Source organism: Lonchura striata, chromosome 3 (genome assembly GCF_050655825.1).
Source record: "Lonchura striata isolate lonStrDom1 chromosome 3, ASM5065582v1, whole genome shotgun sequence".
Classification (NCBI taxonomy): domain Eukaryota; kingdom Metazoa; phylum Chordata; class Aves; order Passeriformes; family Estrildidae; genus Lonchura; species Lonchura striata.
This window is the reverse complement of record NC_140705.1, coordinates 64,163,532-64,185,314: the sequence shown is the minus strand read 5'-3', so window position 1 is coordinate 64,185,314 and position 21,783 is coordinate 64,163,532. Positions and strand designations below refer to the sequence as shown.

At 36.3% G+C, this 21,783-nt stretch overlaps 1 long non-coding RNA gene across 1 annotated transcript in view; it reads right to left on the bottom strand.

The window, feature by feature from the left end:
* LOC110483304 (uncharacterized) overlaps nt 1-21,783 on the bottom strand; it is a 70,038-nt gene that overhangs the window by 31,503 nt on the left and 16,752 nt on the right. The window contains exons 3-4 of the long non-coding RNA XR_014953800.1: nt 21,320-21,627; nt 7,253-7,414 (exon numbers count right to left, since the gene is read on the bottom strand). This is a non-coding gene — a long non-coding RNA (uncharacterized LOC110483304). The remainder of the gene's footprint in view (nt 1-7,252; nt 7,415-21,319; nt 21,628-21,783) is intronic.

The window sequence follows — 21,783 nt, the reverse complement described above, 5'->3', positions numbered from 1 at the left end:
AACTCTTGCCAAGAGGGGTTTACTTCTGTTACTGTAATGCTCTTTAAAATAAAATTTAGTCTGACAAAAAGCAGCTGCAAGAGAACAACAATACCAGTTTCTGATGAAAATTTGAATGACTGGATTGTATGCTGGGTATTATTTTAAGCAAAAACATTTCTTGTGTATAGCTTGTGACTAAATTTGGCTGTCTTACAGCAAAAGTTCAACTGAAATAAAAGCAAATGATTTTACAAATGGACTTTATAGCCTCATCACTTACAGGATATGTAGTACCTTAAACCTAGAAGAGCATATATAATTTTTCATCCTTAATCTGTAAGTAAATCTGAGTTAGTGAGAATAGCTCAAATTGGAAAAAGTAAGATATTTGAGTCTCATTTTTCCCTCTTTTCATCAGATGAATTCAGAATAGGAAAAGTGGTTTGCAGTCATTGCAAAATAGAAAACAAAAGAAAGAATATAGGAAGTCTTTCTGTATGCTGTTTGTTTTCCAGTCTCTTTTACCAGCTTTTGACCTAAAGTAGTTTCCAATGAGGTGTACCAGTGAAAAACAGGGAGAAATTTTGTAATGCAGCAAGATAAATGTTAAATCAGCATTGATAGATATTAAATCATCATATTGATTGTTTTTTGCCAGTGACAGTGCATTGAAGAGATCTGCTCATTTTCATTTAATGTTTTGTTTGAATGAGTGATCGTTTCATAACCACCTAGCTGCCTGAAGTGAAGCAAGTCCTGATTCAATTGCCCTTTGCTTATGCAAAATACCAGTTTTGAATAGTTATTTGACTCAGTAGTAAGTGGTACCTTAATGTATTATTCTGCAAACTAATTTATTAAAGATTTTTCAAACAATTCAGATTGGCTTTGTGTGTTCAGCCTATGTATGAATTAATTTGGTTCGCACCTTATATTTATGGATCGGCTGGTTTCAATAACAAAAAGCAGAAAAGCACCTGACATTATTTTGGGGAGGTTCAGACAAATCCATACCTATGACTAACCACACTGAAAAAACTACCTAAATTTGAGAGCATGCCTAAACCATGCAGAAAACCAATTAGGTTTTACTCCATAAAAGCAAAATCTGAAGAGTAAATGAATACGCACATGGAATTAGAGACACATTTCCATGTGAAATTTCACCTCTGACACATCCTAATTTTTGGGTACTTAATTGTGCTGTTTCCATGTTTTTTTAACTTGGTGTTTTAGCTTTTTTGAATTTAATGTTTATTTGTTCTGGAGATGGATAATGATCAAACATCTGCCTTTGGATGTACTGGTCAACTGCTTGCAGGCTTCACCAAGAGAGGAACACCCCAGTTTTGGGTCCAGAAACATTAGCCCCTAGTCAATCAGTGATTACTTTTCCATAAATTTGCTATAGGATTTATTCTCTCCAGCAGAGGGCAGTGGAATGGTAGGTGTATGTATATGAGACAGAATTTTAATTTAATTTGGAGAGAAAATTCAAATATTCAGTAAAAAAAGTTGAAATGAGATAGGCAATAAGCAAAAGAGATCATCTTCATTCCCCTTCAGGCTTAATGTGATTTTGCTTTGGCTTTATTCCAAGAAATACAGAGGAGACCTCTTGATTAACAATGGTATGACATTATGAAAAATATTCTAGTGCTTAAGGATTAATAAAACGTGAATTTCTGAACGAGAAAAAAAAGTGTTCTGAATTCCTTAATTACAAAAAGTCTCATTTAAAGTATTTGAGAAACATTTTTTTCTCTGAGGAAAAGATGAGTATTTCTGTCAAAAGTATAGACCCCTTTGAGATATCCACAGCACTACTGGTTTTAATAAAAAAATATGCAGACACATAAAGGGCCCAAGTCTTTAACTATTTATTGTGAGATAAGGTGCTGTTTCAGATTTCTGACCTTTGCAAAGCTGAAAATGCTCCCAAAATGTCAAGACTGTGGCAGATTGGAAATGGCATGGCTTGAGCCTGCAATTGCCTGGTTAGGAATAAGTAAGACTCAAAGCTTTTATTGATGGCTATGAACCACCTTTTCCCCTTGCATTTTCATTTGTAGTATCTGCTCCAAGGGTTGGATGCTCAGCATCTGAACCTTAGCAGCTTTGGTGGCATGTGGCAAGAGCTAAATAAAAATGATTTTTCCTGTGTATGCTGAACTTCTTTTCTGTTGGAGCTTCCCTTAGAAATCTGGTAAATGAAATTGTTCCTTCTTATGGCTACCTTAATTTAAAGCAAAAGAACAGCAGAATTTTCAGTTCAATTGACAGCAGGATTCAAGTAAAGTAGTGCCACAACTAATAGCAGTTTTTGACAAGAATGCATGAAAAGAAAATAAATGTAGTTGCCTGAATCTTCATTTTCTAGTCTCTTTTTGCAGGTGCCTGATTTAATGCCCATTTTTTTTTCTATAAGTGTAGAGTCTGCTTTTCTTAACCTATTTTTATTGACTAAATTTTATCTTGGCAGTTTGAACAGTAAAATTCTGTAAATAATACAGTTATCCTGAAACAAAAGAAACTGAAGAAGGAAGAGAGGTAATAAAAAATGAGAATTTTCAATCTGAAGTGAAAAGAAATATTGGCATGATATTGAGCTGCCTGTTTTTTCCCTTAAGTCATTATTTTGCAGAATAGCTACATTCCACATCTTCATGAGTCGAACCAGTTGCTAGGTCAGGGTGATACACAGTGTTGGTCTATCCCTAAAGTTGAATGACTTTGCAGAATAATTGCTGAATATCCCAAAGTTTGCCTTCTAAATATGCTATGATGTCATCTCATATCTTCTTTCATTTACCCTCATGATACTGTTTTTTGTGGGTTTACATGGTTGTCTTTTGCATTTTAAAACATCATCTGAAGGCATTTTACATTTTAAAAATATTTTCTAACTTTTTTCTATTCCATTTGCATTTGTGTGAAAGACATTGATGGCAATAAATAATTGGAGTTAGGAGAAAGATAGTGAGTTCTAGATATGAATATAAAATATAAATTGCTGTGTGTATGTTAGGTTCTGAGCTAAACTCCTGAAAAACACTTCAGGTTTGAGATATTACTGGCAAGCAAAGAATCAAGTTTTCAATTCCAGTTATTTACTTTATGTAAACATCCTGGTTGCAAATGAACCACGAAAATGTTGGATGAAATCATGTCCTTCATCTAAACCTACAATGAACCTACAAGCCAAAAGAAGTATGTTCTTTACAGCTACATCTCAAAACTCCTGATGAGCTTCCAGCCTGTTTGGGTTTGCATGCCTTACAGTTTCAGCCATCCATAAGCATTGCCCTTTGATGTATATCAGTACTTTCTACTAAAGTAGCTCTGGAGCAATAGCTCGAGCCTCCTATTAAATAAATAAATCTGCTCTTAACTTCCAGAATTATAAATAACATGAGGAATGTCAAGGCAACCTTGGGGGTTAGCCAAGTCTTGGAACAGCTGCTATGACCTTGCATATCAGCATCTCAGCTTTTATTAGTGATTAGTTTGTGCACAACATGGAATTTCTTGGATTTTACATTAATTTAATTTTTTTTTTTTTTGCTACATATTAGGAGAATTTTAGGAAATAGCAAATATTTACAGGCTGCACAGGACTTCCTAGGAGGTTTGCTTGGTAGGTCTCTAACTCTTTGTTATTCATAATAGAGAAATGTCACCAATTTGCCCTGGTACAAAGTAATCACTGTGGCTGTACTGTAAGATTCTGTGAGCTAAAGCCACTGTCCTTACTATAAAATTTTATCCTCTGTGACCAACCACACAGGATGCAGGACCAGAAGAGAAGCTTTGCTTATATAGAGAGCTGTGAATAGTAGAAGTTTTGTAGCAACAAATTCTCTTCCCACTGCAGAAAGACATTAAAGTGTTCTTTAATTAATGTCTAATTTTAAACTTGCAATTAGTCAGAGTGAGAACAATAGACATACCTATGTTAATTTCCTTAATGTGTCAAAGCTGTACTGATTTCAACAGATGTATAATCAAGATTCTACAGTTCAGTAGCTGCTGGATAAAAGCTAAAGTATGTGCTCAATGAAAGGCTGAATTGAACTTTTCTTTTACAGTTCACTAAGGTTTTATGAACACCTCTTATTAGGTATGTAGTAACTTATTTTGCCACTAGACTTTTCTAAAACTGAAGCATCACCCAGATGCTTCTCCCAGTATCTCCACTGGGCTCAATTATTCCAAGCAGTAGAAAGCACACTGCCTTAGTTTTATAGTTCTTGAGGCTTTTCTGAACAAGAGCATAAAATTTTGAGGCTAGAATATCTGTAGTATTTAAAAAACCCACTGATAAGTATATAATTTTGTCTCTGATTTTTAACATTATTTATCTAATTTCCATCACTTCTATACTATATAAAGTTTTTTGCCTGCTGTGTCCACTTTATGGTTACAACAGAGGTACTTTTGCTGGGAATAAATATGTAGATGCTACATAAGGACTAGGAACACTGTCCAGTCAGCAAATTCTATGTGCCAACAGCAATATGGATTCAAGGTGACATCCAGAGAAATTCAAGAAGATATTCAAGAGAATGGTTTGATTTCTATGTCAAAACTCTCTCTTGTGAAGAGGATCTTTTTTTTTCTCCATTTACTTTCGATATCAATACTTCCCATACATTCAGTCTAGACTTCTGCTTGTACCGTATTTGACAAGTCACAAAATTTACAATCTGAGTCAAAAGTTCAGATTTCCAAATACTAAGAAGGATACTTAAATAATTAACCCATGCATGCCAAGAATTTATGAGTACACAGAAACCTATTTTTTGATAAACTTCCCTCTTATGACTGCTGAAGGACTCATTAAAGAAAGAAAAACCATAATTAAACATGGCCGACATGCCTATAACATGGTAGATCCTAAAGCAGGATCTATAAAATAAATATCAATAGACTGTTCTTTAGAGATGCGTTACCCTTTGAAAACGTAGCCATGCAATGATTCTGCTGTTGTTTCCTGGGAGTGCAGGGATGATATTTTCCAAAATATTCCTTGACACTTTGTGCTTAAGTTAAAGATTTGCTCATGTTTTGAATTATACACATGGGGCTTAGCTTTACCTTTGGTTTTTCTGATTGTCATAGGTCTGAAACAATGGACAGGAAAATGCTTCTTATATTCTTTTCAATATATTATGCTTTCATCTTAGCTCAGATAGAACAAGAGGAAATCCGTTAACTCTTAATTTTATGCAAATACACTGAAGTTTAAGTTGTAGGAGACTTCATTACAGTGCACAGTTTTCTAGTACTTTTGTAGCATTTTCTCTTCTCAGACTCTGCCTGAAGGTGAATTTGTGTACAATCCATTCAGCTATACATGGAAGTATCACAGTGCAAAAGTCATGTTACCTTCAGTGAGGGAATTTTTCCTTTGATTTTCTTTCTGTCACTCCTTCCCCTATCCCTTATTTCTTCAACACACATGTTCAGGGAGTAGTTTGAAATGCAATATTTAATGAGAAATATGCTTTCAGCTGTGCAAAAGGGGATGTTCACATCACTGTGGGCAAGCAACCAAAATATGATGTATTTTCTTTGAGTATTTGTACTAGTAAAACTGAAATGAACAAATGTTCACCTAAAGGTATGCTCAAAAAATGCATTACTGTGAATGAAGTAAATGTACTTAACATTCCAGGCTGTTGCCCAAAGACTATGTAACCCTCTCTTAGTCTGCACTTGGCTTCCAGCAACAGTACTTCTCAAGGAAGATGCCAAGATAGACATAAGACTGAGTGGCAAATATTTTTACAGGTTGTCCTAAGGTCCTGGCCTCATTCAAATCCAGATGCCTGAGTTTTACTCCTGCAGAAAACAATATTCCTAAAGACACTTGCTTGAACACCTCTCTGGGACTGGGATACAACTGGGGTATACACAAAGATCTGAGACCTTCTCAGCAGTGCAGCCCAGGCTACATTCATTAAATTCAGGCTTCCAAATACTTCTCAGTATACTTGGCCTCCCAATGCTGTGAAAGTCTTTCCTAGTCCCCAATAAGGCATGCATTGCTTTTTATTGTAGGTGGTTGTTCAGGTGTAAGTAAGGAAAGAGTGAGATTTGATCAGATCAAAAATATTGCATTTTGGGCTACTATTACACATATTTGTGTGAGATGGTTATGTCAGGCAGTGTGAATGAATAAATATTCATTTAATCTAGCTACTTTTTTTAACTGTATGTTTGGATATTGCCAGCTAGCTCAGCTACATGGAGTGGCCCATGCAAAGACAAAAAATGACAAAGAGGAAAAAAGAAAAGCAGGCCAGCAAATGTTTCTTTACTACATGGCTTTTCTCTGGTAAGATGAAAAGCTGCATTTCAGCCACTGCTTTTTGCGTGAAAGCACAAACAGGGTGCAGAGGTTCAGTGCCAGCACATCGACAAATGGAGCAAAACACGTGGAACAGTAGGTGTCAAGCCCCAGAAGAGCAATTAATCATGTGTGCTGTTGCTGCACACTCTGGAGAGGTGATGAGGTTCATTCTTTTTCAGCTGGGCACTTTCAAGAGCACAGCTAATTCAGCATGAGCACAGCAGCTGGACATGAAGCCACATTAGTGCAGCATTGTGGCCCACTGGAGTAATTGAACAGTAAACTAGGTTATTTGCCCACCTACTTTTCCTGCATATTAAATGGGAGATAATGAGTAATTGCTTGTGGTCTGTTTGGAAAAAAATGACTGTTTGTTCAGCACTTTGAAATCATAAATCAATATATGCTGCAAATGCAATATGCCACCTAACAGCCTCATTCAACAGAGAGCTGCGCTGGAGAGGGAAAAAGCTGCCCCTCCCTGACTCTCACATACTGCCTTCTGCAGAAAATGGTGATGGGAGTGATCCCTTCATCTTAATTTGAGAACAAATATGTCCAAGGGGGCTTAATCACCACCTTGGCCTAAATGACAAAGCCTAAGTGAGGCAAGAGGAAGATAGAGATTGTGGCTGCCTGTATCACTTTGACTTCCATCAGCATGACTCTTCAGTTAGCAATCAGGTGGCCTAAGAATTTCTTTTGGCACTCCTAAAGCATTTCCAGGCACATCAAGCTGATTTTTTCAGTCAAGGCTCTAAAAAGAAAGGATATCTTTATGGAACTAAATCTGAGGGTTTCTTCCAATGCTGGCTTTTGGACTCCTGATGCAGGCTGAGGATTCCTGGTGAGATAAATTTCTCTAGCTCATGTTGATGAACCAAATAAGCTGGTGCATTCCCTGAAAAGGCTTACATAAGCTTCCAGGGCTCCCTGACTCAGTGGTTTTCTTGAGATTTTTCACAGGCACAGCATTTCTGACCTCTTTTCAACACCACACTGCTCCCTGTTTCTAGTGGTCTCCTTTTTCTGCACTCCAGGGATCTTCTGAGGGATCCTCTGGAAACAGGATTGCAGCTGCAAAGAAAAGAACTGAATTAGGTTCCTTGAATTCACAGCATTCCAGAACTATCTAACTGTTCATACCACTGTACAATATTCTGTCAAATAACTGGCAAATCCTAATGACTTCATGCACCAGTATGTTTTTTTACTATAGACACAAAAAGCTGTAGTCGGATTTTCATTTTCAAGATTAACTCTGCCCTTCTGTTTTCTGCCTATGCCATAACTATAACACTCCAACTCAAGGAGTTAAACCAGTCTTTATAGTGAATCTAGAGCATATACTGATCTGTGTGATTTTATAAATATAATTATGATCTATGGGGTTTTTTTCTCTTCAGCTTGCAATAATGTACGGGCATGGAGACACGGTGGCTGAGATGGAAATTCACTTACATTCAGTCCATCACACCTTGTCCAAAATACATGAATGACTGTTGCAATACTGCAGTTATTCATAACAGAGACAGAAAGAGGGAGAAAAAGAGTGTGATTTTTAAAACTTGTAACTCAAAAAATTCCTTGTGAGTTTATTATATTAACTTGATATTTTTTACTGTGTGACCTACACTAAGCAATCCTCACAGCAAAATGGAAGGAATAAGGAGAGACTGGTTATTCAGGAACAGCTGCTTGTTTTCAGCAGCATCAGTTGAGAGTTTTTCACATTCTCCTTCTCCGCCTCTCCCCAAATGTTCAGCCTGCTGTGTGCAAGCTGGGTGTTTACAGTTCAGGACTATGGAGGAGGAGGAAATATTTTGCCTATTGTTCAGTGACGTCAATGGCTTCGCTCCCAGTCACTTGAGGGACGCTGGTGCTCAGCAAATGTCAGTGCACTGCTGCTACTGCATGTGCCTCACAGTCTGCTTGCAGGGATTTAAGGTCTCTCCTTCAAGATAGATCCAGCTGGCAGACGAGGCGGGTGTGAAAGGCAAGGAGCAGTAGCCATGGAAAGCTGCTCTGCTGCTTTTTGCATGCGAAAACCTCCATACTAGTTTCTCGTTGAGGCATTAATATGGCATCTTTATTAGCATTAAATACAGAATTCAGCTTAAAAATGTATTTTATTCTGCACCAAGGTCTTTCTTTTCACATTCTTTTCCTCTGTATTAAGAAGAATTTTCAAACCTTGTTGTATATTAAAGACCTAAAAATCCCCCACAGGATACTCTGACAATTTTAAAATTAATCAGGATAAATAATTAGTTAACTCGAAAGCTCAATTCAGTGTTTTCCTGCAGCATTCTTACAACTATTTTGTTGCCAGATATTGAAAACTGAATGGAAAATGTATTTTGCTGAAGATTTTTTAAGCTCTGGGCTGAATTTTTTTTTTTTTAATGCATGTTTTTTGAAAGCATGCTACAGTTGATGTTCCTAACTGCAACTGGAAAGCCATTCTTCAATCACTTTATTTTCATTAAAACATATTCGAAATAATTTTTTTTTAAACTTTGTTGCTAATATTTGAGATTTAAAAATTTATATCTGCATCCTTTGTACATATGTGCAGGAAAATGGGGTTTTAGAAAACGCAGAAATTTTTCCTTGGTGTCAGTGTTTTTCTGTTAAGTTTTTGTAGCTGATATCGGACAGCTTGGTTTTGAAGAAATAATTAATTATATTTATGAACAGAGATGTGATTATGGACCAGAAGATCAGCTTACTAATTATCTTGATGTAAGACCCTGGATTTATTTCACATTAATATAATAATCACCATGAAAATGTCAAGTATTTTGAGGGTTCATCAAAGCTTATAGTATCGCGTAGCACTGTACTGATACCTTAAGATAAAGGGAGAACATAAATAGATACTGCCATTTTGCAGGAAAAAATGGAAAAGCTAAAAGAAAACATCAGTGAACAAGGAGTCTAGCATCAGGGTTACAGTGGAAAATAAAAGGGTGAGACAAACTATTGTCAGTGCCTTTCAGGTCTTGACTTAGCCAGGGATCATCATCCATTGCTGACAAGTGTATACAGTCACAAAAAAGATTTAATAGGTAGCCTGGCTTTCTGTGCTGAGAAATAACTTTCGATGTTTTGAGATAAAATGTACTTAAATCTGCACACTTTAGATTTTAAGTTGCTCATATACATAAACCATTCACTGATTAACAGACAAAGTCCTTACTCCATAATTATTCCACACAGTAGATGACTGAGGAATGTATGAATGGCTTTTTTTAAATACACATTAAATTATAGGAGCAATTTTTTTTTCTGGAAAAAAGACATATACCTGCTTTATTTGTTTGCTTGCAAAACCTTAATCATCACTCTTTAGATTTTCCCAGATCCCAGGTGGGGTTTTTTTTGATTCATTTTTATATACTGTGATTTTAAAGCAGCAAGGATGTGCAGAATGTGACCCTATAGAAAACTGTTTTGCTTCTATTTCGTCAAACCACCCAGATCAGAACCCTTCTTCAAGAGAAGGATAATCAAAAAATCAATTATGGCTTTTTTTTTTTCCTGATATACTGTGCTGGGTTTGGTCAAAATGATAAATACCTGGCAAGATTTCAAAGTATTCTAAAAAATATGTTTTAAATCCGTGTTGAATGTTGGCTTCAACATCCAAATATAGAGAAAGGAAAGCCTATTATAGTCTCACTGCTTTTATTCCAATCACTCTATAATCTTTCAAAATGAAAACAACTGTTAAAGGCAGATTTGTTACCACCACCTCTCTTTCAAAGAGAAAGATACTGAATTCAGTCTGTAGATTATTCCTGGTGAAGAATGTTTGGTATGGCTTCTGCAAAGTATTGCCAATATATCTGTGAATCCTTCATCAGTTTTCATACCAAAGGCAATAAATATTGAATTCTGCTTTATCTGTTAATTTCAGAATGCCCTTCCACTCCACTTAAGAAGCCTTTTTTATAATATTAACTCAAAACAAATAATTATTTTATAGAGAAAAGGCACACCTTTCTTATTTTCTATGTAGTCATTTTACCTCATGGATAGAAATAGGGGAATAAAATGTCTTCTGAATTTGGATCACAAATGAATTACTGTTACCACACTCCCCCAGTAATGCTTTCCTGACTTTTCAAGAAGTTTCAGGAGCAGATTAGTATCACCTAATATGAAGGAATATAAAGATTATAAGACATAATATACTGCAGAAAATGTAGTACTTTGTTTTCTTGAAAGATTTTTGCATAGGTGCACATATATATTAAAAATCAAATTAATGTAAGATGATGTATCAAACTAACATAAAATACTCTTGTGAAAATATAGTTATAATTATCTTATCTTTACAGACAAAGACTATAAGTCTCAAAAGACCAATCCCCAAACTATAGTTTGTACTTAGAAATCTTTTCATAACAGACATGTTCAAAGATACATCCAAAATTATTTGTATAAATAAGAGATGAATGTTGAAATACTCTTCACTCAGCTTTGTTTTCTAGTGCCCCATTAACCTGTAAACAAACATATTTTTGCCTTTCAAATTCTAGAGGAGTTTCAAAATCTAGAGGATTTAGAAATCAGGCTTACATTTTCTCTATTTGTCTTATAGGGCTTTTTCTAACACCATCAAATAGCTGTTTGCCAGCTTTCAGCTGTAACAGGAGGGAGATCTGTCATCACCCATAGGAAAACAATGAATTGTGTCTAGCCAGAAAATAAAGTGAGCACTTTCTTCACATAATAAACTAGCTCTTGACAGAGCTAGTTTTTCAAATAGATAATACAGAAGTAAGAATATGTAATTAATTCTGTTGTTATAACATTCTCCTGTATACCAGGTATAAGAGTTTTGGAAGCAAAACCTACTGCAAGTTTTCTGGGGAAAAAAAAAAATAGTAAGTGATTACATCACTTTCTGCTTCAGTGGGTATGGGTAGGGACATAAATTAAGAGGGAATTTCTTTTTCTCCCTTCTTCACTCCCTCTCTCCGCCTCCTTCAACTCCTTCCCTTTCCATCTGCCTTCCCTCCCCTTCCAGCAAGACAGATGTCTAAATCTGTTCTTCTTTGTACTGTGTCTCCTTAAACTCCTGCAAAACAGTTAAAAAAATCTTCTTTAAATTAGTGTATAATGGCTAGGTACATCAGTTGTTAGTATGATATCCATATTGTTAGAAAAATAATTTTGGAGTACATGAAAAGTATGAGATGTGAAAATTTCATCTGCAGACAACACAAATAATTTACATGGTTGTTTTATTTCCTGTGCTTGTAGTCTATGTTTTGGAGAAAATCTGAGCTTGTGAATTGATATTCTTTACAGTATTCTATCCACCTCTTGACCTTTTCTAGTGGCTTGGGCTTTACTCTTCAGACTCCTTGAGAACTGCTTCAGGGTAGTTGTTTCTGAGAAGATTTTTTTCTGAGCTTCACTATACTACACATAGTGATGGCTCACAAGCCAGACTTGCCAAGAATGCAGAGGACCATTCTAAAGTGGGCATTTCTCTCACTTGGGCTCAGAGTGAAGACAAGCTTTGCTTTTTAGGCGTAAATCATATTTTTACACAACATTTTTTTCAGTAAGAGAGCAGTCACTAAGGAATAAGTAACTAGCTGTTTTCATGAAAATCAAACTGAAATGAAATGAAAACATAGTGAACCTCTTCAAATAAAGGAGGAAAGTACAGTCCTTGTGGTGAGCAATAATGTCACTATTTAACACCATATATGATTCCTAAATAAACATTATCATAGGATATTAACATTAAATATATTTATAATAATGTCTCAGATCTTCTGGGAGTCCCATATATTTTGCAGACTATTTCTCAGTCACAACTGCAATGCAGTGGGTGGAACATTACAGCTTTCTGCATCCAAAAAAGTACACAGAATCTTTCAGGAGCGTGCTGTGTGCAAGAAGGATAAAAAACCAAGCTAGCAATCAAATCAGAAATTTGCAAGGAAATACAGATGGGGAGGGAAGAATTTATTTTTTTTTAAATTTCTAAACAATAAGATGCTGTTTCATTTCTCCTCTGCAAGATTACATGTCAGCATGACATGCAAGTCTCATGTCAGCATATTAGCCAGGGCATCTTCAAGTAGCTGCATATTTGATAATAAATGGGAAACAGATAGAAGGAGGCTGGAGGAGGGGAAATTTTGCATATTGTTAATCCATATAAAAGTTTGGGAGAATGGTGCCTGTTGGAAAGTACCTCCTCCCCTTTCCAGGATAGCATGAGAAATGGAATAAACACCAGATGCACTAATACCTAGAGGGAATTGTGTCACTTGATATTTGGAGGGGTAAGTGGTCTGGAAGGGAGAGAGCAGGGAGGAATAAGACACAGAACCACATTCAGTAGAGGAGCTGTTATGGGTCTAGGTCTAGTGCTTGGCAACAAGAGCTGCTTAGAGCTTAGAGGGTAGGGATCTCACTCAGGCAGGGAAGTTTATCACAAGAAAGGATCTGACTCCAGACTTCACTTCAGAAATATCCACTAATACAGAAAGGGATATTTGTGTCCAGGCTCAGTCTGGCTTGAATGATGAGCCCATTGTCAGCATGATGAAAATTCAACTTTGGAGAGGCAAAATATTATGGCAGTTTTTTGACTGGTTGTGACTCTGCTCTATCATTTGCAGCAGTCAACATCAGGCTGCATTGCTGAACTGCTTGGACATGCTGAAAACCCAAGAATCAGCATGAAGCCATGCTGAAGAGCAGAGATCCATGCAAACCCAAAGTTGAGGCACTGCTCTTACTCACACTCCCAAGGCTGTGCACAAAACTGAAGGGGTAGCTGTCAGGATTGCAGTGGAAATTGTGAGATGGCTATGCATCTGTGCCATATATAGCATGTTAGCCTGTGCTGAACAGATCACTATTGATCATAATTTAACCTCTTCCCATAGTAAAATAGGTGATATAGATCTCATGATAATAGAATCAACATTATATGTCAGTCCCCCTATCTGCCATTCTATGCTTAATTCAGCAGTTATCCATAGGAGACAGAAAACTTAAACAGCCAAGTGCTGTAATCTCAATACATCCCATGTAACTTACAGCCATTTTTAATTTCTTTTCCTTCACAGAAGATTTTTACCAGCTTTCTGTTTCTTATAAATAGCATTTACTACCATAGAAATAGTATTAGAAGCAATAATATTTGTGTTATATTAGTCTCCAGAAATTCCAGTGGTGGTTGTGATATGTGTAAATACAAAAAAAAAAAAAAAAACAAAACCAAAACCAAACCCATAATGATCTTTGCCTTGAGCAATTCACATACTGAATCTTGTGTTTCATCTGTTCATCACCAAATCAGAATTCTTAATAGTGAAGTAAAGGAGTAATCCTGTACATACAACAGGATTCTTGTAATGCATTACTCTTTTTCAGCTCTTTTTGTCCAGGTAATTTATTGTCTGCAGTTGACTTACTTTGCTTTTTCACTCTGTGCCAAGAACAGGTAGGATTCTCTTGATAAGCAGATCAACATAGAAAAGCTTATTTTATTTTCCCCTGTGTGAAAGCTCTTTTACCTGAATGATGAATGAACAAAATTCTTACACTTAAAAACACTTTTAATTTCTTTCCTATACAGAAGACATGCTGTTTTATCTTGACAGTCTAACATGGGAATTGCCACTTTGTTCTGTTTTCTTTGGCAAGTAACCACCTTTGAATATTGCCTTATTTTCCTAGGGAAGGATGGTTAGGCCTAAAACAGCAGTGCTGTTACAAAATGCTATTTCATGCGGGTTTTTGATGCAGGTGCTCTACATGGGAAGCCAGGCTAGGGTGAATAACCCTATCAGGCTTGCAAAGAGGATTAGCATGATCGGCACAAGGTAGAAAAGATTGTTGAACTATGTCAACACGAACAGCACATCAGTCCTGTTGCCTCCTAAATTGCCACATAATCAATATTCTCCCAGACCTCTCTTCCTTTTCTGATGGCCATTTAAGGCACCCCTGTCTGCTCAGCTATCTTCTGCTTCCCTTTGGTGCCTTTAACAAGGAGCATCAGGATCGTTTTCTCTGGATAATTGAGCCCTTATCTTAATGTATCTGCTCATGGTGGGTGTGTGAATGGCACAATTTTTCTGTGCCTCCCATCAGTATTTGGAATTAAAGAAAGGAAAGGAGTGAGACAGGGTAAAGATTAAATTTTGCAGACCTGTAATGACTATAGGGCAGTGTTGCCATTTCACCTCATGTCTCTAGCTGCTCAAAGAGGAAGCACAGGTGAAAGATGCTGGCGGGCAATTGTCCATCCAAGTGCATCTGCATGCAAGAATTTCTTGCAATAGAATATGTCCTTTGGAACAGTGACCAAATATATGCAAACTGAGGATAGGATGGGCGTTTTCTAAACAATATGAAAGGATGGAAGAAACAGTTATTAAGGATGGAGGGCAACACAGCCAAGCGAGTAGCTGCACTGAGGTGAGGCTCAGCAAAGCAGAAAACAGATTGGGCTTATAAGACATTTAATTTTATTTTATTAATTTATTTTGTAAATAAATTAATTTAGTTAAACTTAAAAACAAGGAAGAAAGATGTACTGAAGTCCAGTCACACCTTAGCAAACATTTGAGTACAATTAATGGCAATGACATAAGTGTTGGGCTGAAAGGGTTGGGCTCAGTGTCCTCATGAACCTGATGAACAGGTTTGGACAAACAGAGGCAAAACCTGACAATGAAGCAGGGCCGAGGAACTTTGGCTGGCTGAATATGATCTCTCACTGGGAGAGAGACACATGTAACAAATAAACTTCAGCAGGGTGCTTGTAGATGGAATAAAACCACCATTCTATTTGTTTATTGTCTTCCTATAAATGCTTTGGTTTTAATTTTAGATGTTAACCATGTTCAAGGAAAGCTGAACAATAAAACTGTCAAATTTCCATGTTCACCTCTTTCATACTTTCCAAAACCAGGGGGAAAGAGACTTGGTGGTTAAGTCCAGTGGACAGGTGCTGTGGACTAACCTTAAACTGTACAGTAACTACAAATTCCAGCCCTGGTAGAGGCATAAGACTGAAGAGAAGAGAGGTTCTTGTAGCAACACTGGCCAAAGTAGGCAGTGAAAGCTAGATTTGTGTCAGATAACCTAAATTAATGAGTTCTGTTGCTTTTACATTTTAAAGAGGATTGTGTACTTACAATTAGTTAAATGCCCATCCGAAAACCAGCATTCTCTTGGTGGTACAGTGCAGCAGGATGTGTTTCTGAAAACACCCATAATGACTAGGGAGCTTGATTTGACTCTAAGTTCAATGTAAATTGTTGTAGGAAAATAAAACCTACTCAGGGATGTTGAATAAAATTAGGATTCCATGCACTGCTTCAGATGGATATGTTTTTCTGTAGTTTTTTGATTTTGCTGGTGTGCAGGTGGTGTGTAGGGTTTCTGACACCATTATTTTAATGACTTTCTCCAATCCTATAGGCATATAGACTACATTTCCAAAACTATTTCCAAAATTATTTCTACATGTATGTGCCAATAGTGAATTTTTGAACTTTCTTTCTCTGTACATTGACTACAGCTATAGCTTTATTATCTATAGTCTTTATTACAAATCTTTTTTGACAGCAAGAGTCTGAAGGAAGTATGACTGGACAACACTTTGCCTTGTTAGGCATGTACCAGTTTGTTTGGTTGCTATGACAAATGCTCCAAAGCCACAAGTGATGCTGAGCTCTCATAGGACAAATGATACAGGGCAACATTGAATAAAATAAAACGTTCAATGGTCTTTGCCTGCTTTCTCCATTTTCTAAGGTTTCTTCATCTGACCACTGTGGAACAAAACTGGAAAATTTTTGGTGTGTAATAAAGAATGAGCCAATGTAAATTTAAGTTAATGCATAAAACCAGGCATACCACTCTTTCCCTCCTCACAACCTGCTGCTTTTTCTATCCAGTACTGCTGGAGGAAGAATTTTTGTTGTTGTTGGGGACACATTTTGGGCCATTCTCATTTCAATGTACCAAATGTATGTCTTCATATAGTCAATTGAGTTAACTTATACAGAGGGTTAACCATTTTTTTAAACACTGAGAAATTTTAGGAATAGACTGATGATCAACTCATATATTCATAGTCTCAGTAAACACAAGTTTATTATGTTAATAGAAGGTGGAGAAAAAAATCCAGTACCTTCACTTAGACAGAAGTTGTTCCATGATTTTAAATGAAACTAAGTTGAGCAAAATTGGCCTTCCAGGAGGCAAAGTTAAGTATGCAGAAGAACTCCTTCAGAGCAAGCAGACATTCATAGTGTATAAAGAGCAGGGTGCTAAGGAAAACAAACCAAAAAATCCAAGCAGTCATCAGGTCTGCAGGGTTTGAATGTTCCAAAACTCACAGACAGAGTTGGCAGTTGCTGCTCATAAGGTAATTCAAGAGTGGAACATCATATGGTGTTAACTGTCAGGACTGGAGCGCTTTGGTAGCAATGTGTGTGGGAAGCCTGCAGAGCCTGCCTGCAATGTGCCTAACAACCAAATTGTTTTGCATTACATTCACCCACAAATTGAAAATATATGCAATATTTATTCTAGTATAGTTTTTGGCATAGGTTGCACCTCTAACACTTTGAACAATTTAAGCAGGACTGGGGATCTTATCAAGGGCAGTGATTTAGAACATTTTGTTTGTAAAAAAAAGGATTTGCTGTACTCCACTGCAGAAGCCAAGCTGAAGTTGAACTATGTCCTTTAAAAAACAAAATAAAACATTTTTATAGATAAACTGTCTCCATCTAGAAAACAGTTAAATAATGACCTTATTGACAGCAGCTGAACAAACTTGCCATAGAAAAATGTGTCATTTTCAACACATTTGGATTAAGGGGTTTTTGTCCCTGTTTTGCTTTATATAAATATATTTATATAATGTATACAGACCCTCACTGGCATTTAAAAAACAAACACAAGTCTGGGAAAGATTTTATCATGATTTCAAGTTTGCTTTTACAAAATCCTAAAGTACATATGAACTATTCTGTCCTTATACAATAATATATATAAGGAGGTACAGACTATGATTTAGACTGTGAAAATAAAATATAAAAAATATATTTCTATGACTGAAATCTTGTAATTTGCATGGACATGGCCACTTGAAACTACTGACAACAACCACTGCAAGCTACATAAATCCTCAGTGAGACTTTGAAAACAAACAGGGAAATTAGGTTCAGTCTACTTCTGAATAAAATTTACTGAGGTCCTTTGGTACTAGCCCAGAAGCAGCTTTTTTCTCCTCTGTTTTTTGTCCAAGCAGTTGCCTATCTTCTCTCTACTGTAATTTACATTAACCCCATACTTTGGTGCTGAGTTTTATGCTGAATTTTATGAAGATTCTGTGAAATAAATACTTTTATAGTCTCATTATAAGAGAACAGAAGCATTGTAGATCCAGAGTACTTGCTGAGTTTTCACAATAAGTTTTGTAGTAGATCAGTAAAGCTCACTCAGCATCAACCAAATCCCAAATGGAGTAAGTCAAACATTGCATCACTCAGGGTAATTTAATGAAAAAGCCTTGTTTTTTTCAGGAATGCTGGACATCTTTTTTATTCAAAATCTTGTTTGGTACAAGGTACAGTGATTTTGTAGTAGAAAAAAAAAAAACAAAATTGAAAAAAAAAGACAGAGAAAAACACAATTTGAAACTATAGCTCAAAACTAAATCACCGTTTTAGTAGTATAAACTGGTCAGCCATAATGCTAAAATTCAGAATAAAAGTTGGGCAAGCAGAGGCTTGAGTGGATCTCAAAGTGGATCAGATTGTCAGCATTTTTTCCTGGCAAGGAGGCCTTCTCAAGTGGAAGCAGACACCCAGCAGAAGATGCAGTCTTTAATATTTTTTATCCTGACCTAAGGCTGTATTAGTCTTATGCTCCATGAAGTGAAAAGTTAAGTAATGTAAGAGGAGCTTTGTGTTCCATTTAAAGAACCAACATCCATAGAATTTCATTTCTATCTCTACTTTATGGTGTTAATATAAATATTTCTATTTTCTGCAATTGCTTTCTTTAACTGCCTTGTGATAACCTGTGGCAGAAATTGGGGTATGGGATGTGGGGGGAGGTAGTCTATATAGAACCCAGCTAGACCCCTCATTTTCTCCAGATTTTTCTTCCTATTTTTAATTAATTTCAATCAGAAGAAGAAAATGGCAGTGTTTTTCTTCAATAATGTGAAAACCAGGCTGAACATTTCAAATTTATTTGGATTTATTACATGTATTTGATTTATTTGGTTAAATGGCAACTTCATGTGGGAAACTCAGCAGGACATCACATAGCACAAAACTGTGGTAGTTCCTTCTAAATCTAGTTATTCTTTTGCCATTCAGCCATAGGGAAACCTAGGCAGAATGAGAAAACTGGAGAAATTTCTAGCAGCAAATTAATTCCTTGTCTTACTTTGCATGTTTAAAACAAGAGTACCACAGAGTAAAAGTAACTCACATATATGAATTTAGTTGGGTTTTTCCTATGTTTTCAAACATTGGTCAAACATTTGTTTGTCTCTATGTTGCTACTATGATTAAACATGTTAATTAAAAATATTTTTAAAGTGCATAGTAAGAAGTGACAGACAATTGGAAACTGCTGGAGTTAGTATGTATTATTAAACTGATGTGTTCTGAGGTTTTGAATTGTTTGAATAATTTATTGTAAGTGGTTTATTTAGACAAGACAGCAGCAACTTGTAGCAACTTGAAGTACTCAAGCCAGCCTGATGTGATGCAGCTTGAAGACCAGTGGCAGCTCAGCCGTGGCACTACAGAAGTCTGCATGGGATACTTTGTCTTGTTCTTGGCTGCTTTTCTCATTGCTATCTTCTGTGATGGTCCAGATTTTGTTTTAATGTTCTTGTTAGTCATAATTATTCTGCAAATAATTTATGCAAATTAATTTCAGTTTTCAGATAGCATTTTCTGTGCTCACTTACATGAAATATGGTGTCACTCACCGAGTGACATTATTGTTTTTGTCCTCTGAGTCGATACATGCCATTGCTACAAGAAATAATAAGAATAATAAGACAAAATGCAAACAATGCTCATTTGTGTAAACTTTTGAATTAGTTTGGGACTTACAACTCTACTATGAATAAAACACTGAGTTTCTGAATAGTACCATAGTATAAATAAAATAGAAATACTGAAAAGCAACAAAATATTCTGTTTCAGTGGAACTTTCTCATGTTGAATGGTAAAATTCCCACTGATTTCACTGCATTCAGGAGTTTAATGTTATGCATAATATGTATCCTTAGGGCTTTTGTACCATTCTGCCAATTCATTGATATCATGATTCATTGGATTTTTAGCATTTGACTCTACAGCACTATCCTAGTTCTAGCCAGGACAGGATAAATTTTTTCAGCAACCAAGAAGGGGCATGGCCAGGACACAGAAGTTATTCTATAACACCTCACTTCATTGCTGGGGGTGGGGAAAAGAGAGACTTTTCTAGCAAGAAGGGATTCCTGCTTGTTGAGGAAACATGGCAGAGGGAGCCATACAATGTTTTCTATTATCAGGTTGGCTTTTTTCTGTTTTTTCCTTTCTTTTCCCCTCTCTCATTAGTTGCTGCTACTGTTCTTATCTCATTGCCATTTCCAGTAAATTGTTCTTATCTCAACCTGTGATCTTTGTCTTTTATGCCTCCAGTTCTTGTCTCCAGCCACACTCAGGAGGGAAGGGAGAGGAAGCAGCAGCATGGGAGCACTAAACTGGAGAATATCATCCCTAAACCAGGTCAAGCACCATCACTTCAGCTGTAATATTTTTACTTGAAATGAAAATTAAGAATGTGCTAAGAGTCCTTATTTTTCTAAAAATTACAGTTGTTAATAATAAATAGGACTGGGTCCTGTAAAAGGCAATCTGGAATTCTGGCTCTGTGAGTTTGTTTGCTTGATTAATTGTCTCTTATTTACTACAATACCAACATCTCAATGTAAAGGAAGATCTGACCTGAGACTGGTTCAAAACCCCAGCAGAGCCCTGTGAGGAATGCTCAGCTGCTTTCTTACACATTATTGCAAACATGGGATTAACACAGCTCAACGTCAATTATCAGAGCTAGAAAAAACTCTCTTCTGTTTTTATTCCATTTGTGTTATAAAATCATAGGCCAAAGCGAGAACCCTTTTTTAAAACAATGTAAGATAAATAACTAAAGGACAAAGCCTTAACTAGAATTTAGGCTAAATCAAAATCCTAGGGCATTCCTATTATCATTGAATGGTCAAGGATGAAAAATTGTCTCCTCAGCATCTAAGGTGCTTTTTCTAATTTCTTTGAGATTATGCTCTCAGTTATATAGTTTAGTTTTAGGTAGTCCTGCATGGAACAGGGACTTGTACTCAATGATCCTTAGGGGTTCCCTCCAACTCAAGATATATTCTATGACTTCAGATGCCTAAACTGGTGTTTTAGCTCCTCAACTCACTGTCAGATCTGTCCCTAATGTCTAATTCATTACATAACAGTAGGTTCTCAACCTAAGATTGCATTATGCTTAACAGGCTGGCTTGACAACAGGTCAGGAAGACATAACTTCTGTAAGAAGATTGGGAAAAGAGAAGATAACTGAAAAAATCTGTAGGCAATTTGGTTTCAGCATGGCTTTTTGATTATAGTCAAATAAGCAAGAAGTTGACTCATTATGAGTGCAATATAGAAACAGATAAGCAAGGAAGTTACAAAGGGCAAGAAATATTCTTAAATGAAGAATGTTTGAAAACTGTTTGGAAAGTTTCTGCTGTTACAAATTAATTAGTCATTGCTTATTAATGTAATTAATTACTCCAAATAAAGTGTTAAAATAATTATTTTAAATCATATTAGGAGCAAAAAATGAAACTAAGGACAATATTCCGTTTGCAAAGCCCCCCAGTGGGTGAAAAATACTGCAGCAAGGATTACTCACTGTCTAAAATGCAGTTTGAGAGAAATAGATTGGCAAGTACATGAAATTAAAATCTTCTTAAGTCAGTTTGAGGCAGATCTATCAGATCAGTCTAGACCAAAGCAAGCAATAGTACTTGCAGCTTGAGGACTTGCAGCTTGTTCCCTTAGTGCTTTGGGTGCCACTGTGGTATCCAGAGTGAAGGATCTTGCCTGTGCACAGGTTTGGCTCCACAAGCTCTGAGTCAGGGGTAACTGATTTTTAATGATATAGCTCACATCTCAGGCACCTCTTCTTCAATGTTGAAGATCGCATTGTCCAAGTCAAACCTGTAAGTGTAGAACATTTTTTTTATCCATTCAAATTGTTAGCAATAGTGATGGATTAAATACTATTCATGGGGAAAAATATCTAGCAAGAGATCATTTTAATGAGAGAGTTTGGAAAGAGTATTACTGCTTTTGGAGGATGTGATCTAATTCTCT